This window comes from Rattus norvegicus, chromosome 5, assembly GCF_021556685.1.
Source record: "Rattus norvegicus strain SHRSP/BbbUtx chromosome 5, alternate assembly SHRSP_T2T, whole genome shotgun sequence".
Taxonomy (NCBI): domain Eukaryota; kingdom Metazoa; phylum Chordata; class Mammalia; order Rodentia; family Muridae; genus Rattus; species Rattus norvegicus.
The window spans coordinates 149,401,535-149,407,629 of record NC_141538.1 but is presented as its reverse complement, the minus strand read 5'-3'; the positions used below and the strand labels follow the sequence as shown (position 1 = coordinate 149,407,629).

General features: G+C 51.1%; 1 long non-coding RNA gene across 1 annotated transcript; it reads right to left on the bottom strand.

Moving 5' to 3' along the window:
- Positions 1-1,617: 1,617 nt before the first annotated feature.
- LOC148006074 (uncharacterized) lies at positions 1,618-5,291 on the bottom strand. The gene is made up of 3 exons (XR_015621454.1): positions 5,064-5,291; positions 3,696-3,866; positions 1,618-3,056 (listed from the first exon to the last, which is right to left on the bottom strand). It is a non-coding gene; the product is annotated as an uncharacterized LOC148006074 (long non-coding RNA).
- Between the last annotated feature and the right edge of the window lie 804 nt (positions 5,292-6,095).

Genomic DNA, 6,095 nt, shown 5'->3' with positions numbered 1-6,095 from the left:
TCTGTCAGCTGTGCATCTGGGGTCATCGATCTCATTGGGAGAGTAGCTTCCTTGTTCTTTACAGTCAGCAGGAGCACTGATCGTGAGCTGTCACACGGTTCCTGGGACCACAGAACATGGTCCCTGGTTGCAGTAGACCAAGGACCAAGACATGGTCCTCAGCAGCATCAGGGACTTGGGCATTATTATGACCTCAGGTGGCAGCACAGGCCACACAGATGAGTATGGCCCTTTGGTGGCAACGTGGCCCATGGGCATCCAAATGGCTTCACAGGGCAGCGCAGAGCTCAGACATCCACATGGCCTCAGTGCTGACACAGACCATGGATATCAACATAGACCTGGATGGCAATAGGACCTCTGCCCTAGACATGACTTTTGGTAGCAGCATCATGACCTTAGGTGGCAGCGTAGACTCCTCACATCAGCCTGGTCCTCGCCACTATGGTATCTAGTCGCCTCTCCAGTTCCACCTCTCTCCACAGCGTGTGTACCGCTCCATTTTTCTATCTTTGCTGTCTCTCCATCATATGCATTTTTTCATCATAGTGGTGAAGACACCCACACTGTGAAGGGTTTGGTGTTTTTTTTTTCCTAAATTATGTGTATGGGTTTCTTGTTTGTTTGTCTTTGAACTATATGTATATTTGTTAATCTGAGATGGGTGTGTGCACATGATTGCAGAGACGTCCGTGGCCAGAAGAGGGCACCAGAGCCCACGGATCTGGAGTTACAGCTGGTTGTAAGTCATTGTGTGGGTGCTGGGAACCAAAATCAAATCCTCAGCAAGTGCCCCAAGTGCTCTTACCCACTGAGCCGTCTCTCCAGGCTTGTCACTGTCCTTCTTGGTGCTCCTTAGTGAGGCACCCACTGTGGTCAGATAGGGAAGAAGAGCCGTATCCCTGGGTGACAGGCTCCCAGGAGACTCCTGAGAAGCAATGCCACGGCAGATGAGGGAAGGAGGGGGCAGTGGGGTGGTGGGCAGGGAATGGATTGTCTGTAGATCAGCAGTATGGAGCAAGGATTATGGGGGCAGGTGTGAACGTCAGTGGCTGGAGGAGTGACTTGTTTTTCCCTGTCTCAGTCCATGCTCACTTGGCCACACACACACACATTGGTGGTAAAACATCTCGGAGGTGGGAACGCAGGGGCGCACTGCCCACTTCATTATGGACAGGAAGCAGGGGGAGCGGGAAGGAAGACATTACAGCAAGCTACAATCCCCCCTCCCACTCCCGTGACCTACTTTACGGAGTCCCTGTCTCCCACTCTTCAACATTTCCAGCAATACTATCATAAATCCATTGATAGATTAATTAATTGATTGGGTCTGAGCCCTCAGGATCTAATCCCATCCCCAAAGGCCATCAGCTCTCAGTTCAGGGGACTAAGGGACATCTCATACTCCAATGATAATGGCAGGCTGTTTACTCTGCCCAAGCAGTCTTAAGGCTGTGCAAGGCTGATGGTCCCCCCCTGGGAGCCCTGCCGTACCCTGTGCCACTTACACAGCACTGATCACCAAAGCAGAACGAAGCCCCCATGCAAATACGCACTAATTCAATGCAAGAAGTTGCGAGGTCCTGAACGGCGCACTGGCACAAAACTGGAAATATCTTTTTTTTTTTTTTGGTTCTTTTTTTTGGAGCTGGGGACCGAACCCAGGGCCTTGCGCTTCCTAGGCAAGCGCTCTACCACTGAGCTAAATCCCCAACCCCTGGAAATATCTTTAACATCCTGTTGATGGTTTCCCCCACTGCTCCATGGCAAAATGAAACAGTAAAAGACATCGATTTTTCTCTGGCAGGGAAAGGGGGAGGAAGGCTGGGTCTTAAAATGAAATTATGGTTATTGTTCTCCTGGTAGCATTTCTTCTGTGCCACCATGACAGATGGCTCTTTAAGTGACAACAGATTTGTATTTCATTAGGACACTTTAGTCAAAAGATCAATGGTGCTTCTCTGAGTCTCTCGCCATCCACGGGGGGCGGACGAGCAGGGCAGGGAGCCTGCAAAGATCCGGCTAAAATTAGGCAGCTGCTGACAGATGCTGGAGCAGCAATCACAGCTCATCGATCTCTGGAGTGATGGGCAAGCCGGGGGAGCTTTCCTGACCAGCTCTGTCTTCACGGGTACGGCTCCCTCCAACGAAGTGGATCTGCTGAGGGAATCCAGCTTTTTAAAGTAGGATTAATGTGAGACACACTGGCGGAAGTGAGGCAGAGGCAGGGGTCGTCTGGGTCTCAGCCTGGGCTTGGGTTGTCACTGTTGCTCTTTGCTGTCCTCGGTAAAGCACCTACTATGTGTCAGGTAAGGGAAAACACCCCTATCCCTTGGGGACAGGCTCCCATTTAGAATCCTGAGAGGCAATTCCTCTCAAGACAGACAAGACAAGCAGACAAGAACAAGGAGTGGGGATGCGGAAGTATGGGTGCCACAGCAGGGTATGGACTGCCCAGGTTCCCTGGAGCTTGGCAGTTTGGAACAGGGATTTGGGAAGCCATGAGGGACAAGGGATCAGTACCATGTGTCTGTATCTCCATACTGCCATTTGTCAATGGAGGATGACAAGAGCCGACATTGAACATGAGAGCTTTCAGCAATTAAAAAAGTACTTTAGAGAGGAGGCAGTAAGAAGCAGTCAGTTTGTTCTGGGCCCAAAGTGAGGCCTTGGTGTGTGTGCGTGTGCGTGCGTGCGTGTATCTATCTGCCTGTCATCTGTCTGTCTGAACTTCCACCTTCTTTGGGACAAAGTCTCTACCGCATCTTGCTATACAAGCACAGAGAAACAGACAACCATGCCTGACTTCCTATGGGTTCTGGGGTTCTGGGGATTCGAACTCGGGTCCTCACACGTGTCCTGTGTGAACCTTACCCACTGAGCCTTCTCCCCAGCTCCATCGTGCTTTCTAGGATAAGTGACTCAGTCTCCCTGCTAATGTATGGAGGGGTGGCATCATCCCAAGCGTGCAGTACACAGGCCAGCATTCAGTCCAGCTGGAGAGCCATCGACATGATCCTGACGTCCCAGGAGCAGAGCCTGCCAGTCACCTTCATCTGCAAAGCAAGAGAGATGGCTGGTGACTCAGAAAGTACACAGGGAGGGAAGAAAAATAACTCACCACCTTCCTGCCCAGCTTGGTAAACACCATTGATCTGAAGCAGGAGCCACTTTGGGACTGCAGACATATTGACAGATGGGGCCTTTCCAAGAGTTCAGTGCTGCATACGCAATTGGGGCTGGGCGCAAATGCCTGGTGGAGTTGAGATGAGGCACCCGCAAGGGCAGGGCAGGCATGAAATGAAACTGCAGCCTGAACACACTAGGCTAGACCCCAGGAGGGACATACAGCATTGCTGCTGTACCCCATCAGCTGCCCGTGCCTAAGGGCTATCCTCATACTGAGTAGATTCCACAGAGGCGTTTGTGGGGTTGGGCCTGGTCTCACTGAATGGGTGCCTTCTCTGCAGTGGTGCCCCTCAGTGGCACAAGATACTGCATCTCTATGGTCCACAGCTATGGGAAACACCCCCCCCATCCCACTCTGTCTCCAGACGACCTGTCATAGTGCTCCATCCTGTCCTGAGTGTCTGAACAGTGTCACCGTGACCCACTCTCACTAACCCCATCTGTGGGGTCCCTTATTCCCGAGACACTCACACCCTGAGGCTGGGGGTAAGGGGGTGTCTGATCACCTGACTGACCGCCCGTCTCCGTTCTCAGCTTTCCATCGTATCTGCCAGAGGAGACGAGACAGAAGACATGTTTAAAGATTCATTTCCCAACTCTGCTCATCGGTCTCTGTGGAGATGGGCGGCTCGACCTTCGGGACTCTGGTTACAGCATCTCCTTGACGCCCCATTGTCCTGAGAGATGAGAGATGGCAGTGAACAGAGTCCCTGCTGTGATCATGCTTCAGGCTGCAAAGGGAGGGTAGTCAGCCCTTCCGTGAATGATCCCTGTGACTGGAAGCGGTTAGGCGTCCCTGAGGGCTTACATGTTCTGTTCTGAGAAGTGGAAACCATAACAGGAATTGAGTTCTAATAATTAAGTGGAGGGGGCACCTACCGATGACTTGGGGATGTCCCCAGCACATCATACGCACCACAGGACAGTGAAACATATATCTTGGCCACATCCTGTGATGGTGGAGGAGTCTGGTCCAGAAAGGTTAAGGTCATACAGCAAACTCATCTAGTTCCCAGCAGACTTGATCCCAGGATCCAAGCAGTTTAGCACTCTGCATCTTTAAATACAGATTTCATATCTTCCCCTCAGATTCTCTACCTAACTCCAAGGGAAGGAGGGACTGCGATGTACTGGACCCCACCCAGAGCCCCAATCAGGCCGAGTTCTTCCCTGAATATGTCAGAGTCAGAGGAGGGTGGAAACCATCTAACAGATCCTGGGCTCAAATGGCCTTCTGTTGCTTGCCCTGCATCACTTCATTTTAGAGACCCAGAGAGTGTCACCCACCAGAGAGCCCAGCTGGGCTGTGTCCCAGACACCTGCCATCCCCAAGCCCACCCTGTACCTTTTGCCCTTCCTCCCCTCCCCGTTTCCTTTCCATCTCTCTCCACTCTCATGCTGTGGTTTCTGTGCCTTCCTTCTTATCTAACTCTTGCCTACTCCTCCCACCTCTCCCTCCTCCCTCTCCCTCCCCCTCTTCCTCCCCATCTTCCTTAACCCTCTTCTTCCTCCCTCTCCCTTCTGGCTTTTACTCTTTCCTTCCCCTGCTCTGTCTTCTCTCCCTCATTCTGTCCAGTCAAGTCTCCTTCCTCCCTCTTCTCTAACTTCCTTTTTCCATCACTTTCTCCTCCCTCCTCTTCTCTCCCTTGGTCCCATCCCCTACTCTCTGTCCCTTTTCCATTCTTCCCCTCTGGTAACCAAGCTCCTTGACAGCCTGCCAGGCAACCCCTCTAGGATTCTTGGTAAAACACTCACTACCACCAGGCTTGCTGCCAATACAAACAAAACCCTCTCCCTCTCTGCTCATTAGCCACCACCCCTGGCTGTTTGGCTGGGTCTGTATAACTCTTTGTTTCCAATGGGACTCACCATACATTATGGCATCCATCTGTGAGGCACCACGGCATCTCTCTTCACAGCTCTGTGCTTTTACACGCAGTCTAAGTTACTTTTCCATTGCTGTGAAAAGATACCACGACCAAGGCAATGCATGAAGGGAAGCATTTAACCGAGGAGCTTGTTTATAGTCTCAAAAGGGATGTCCATGACCATCCTGGTGAACAGTATGGCAGCAGCCAGGCAGGCCTGATGGTGGAGCAGTCGCTGAGAGCTTGCCTCTAATCTGAAACTTGGCATCAGGGTGAGAAAGAAAGACTGGACCTGGAGTGGGTTTTTGAAGTCTCAACTCCCCCCCCCCCCATGACACACCTCCTTCAACAAGACCACGCCTCCTAATCCTCCCCAAACAGTTCCACAAACTGGGGGCCATTCTCACTCAAACCAGCACACACATCATATCTTGGAACCACAGGAGCCTGAGGAAGGAGAGGGCAGTCTCTGGGCCACAATACTCGCTGCATAGCCTAAGATGACTTTCAACTCTCAAAGCCCCTGCCTCATCTTCCTTCCCAAGTGTTAGGACTATAGGTGTGCACAGCCACATCCAGCCAATATATTTATTTTTAAGTGTGAAATTGAAAAAACGTGTTAGTATGCTGTGGTGGTTTGAATGACAAGGTTGTTCATAGGCTCATGTATTTCAATTCTTGGTCCCTAGTGGATGGAACTATTTTAGGAAGGATTAGGAGGTGTGGCCTCACTGGAGGGAAGTGTGTCACCAGCACACTTGAGGTTTTAAATAACTCCTACCGTTCCCAACATGCCTCTCTGCTTCCTTCTCACCAATCAAGATGTTTCTGCCACCATGGGCTCTAACCCTATGAAACCACAAGCCCAATTAAAAACTTTATTTCATGAGTTGCCTTAGCCATGGTGTGTTATCACAGCAACAGAAAGTAACTAAGGCAGGCACTGTGACAATGGCCCACTTAGAGAAAGAATACCCATCACTCCATCAAGCATAATCCCCATTATGCTTTCCTTCTCCAGGCTTGGGGAGTACTCAT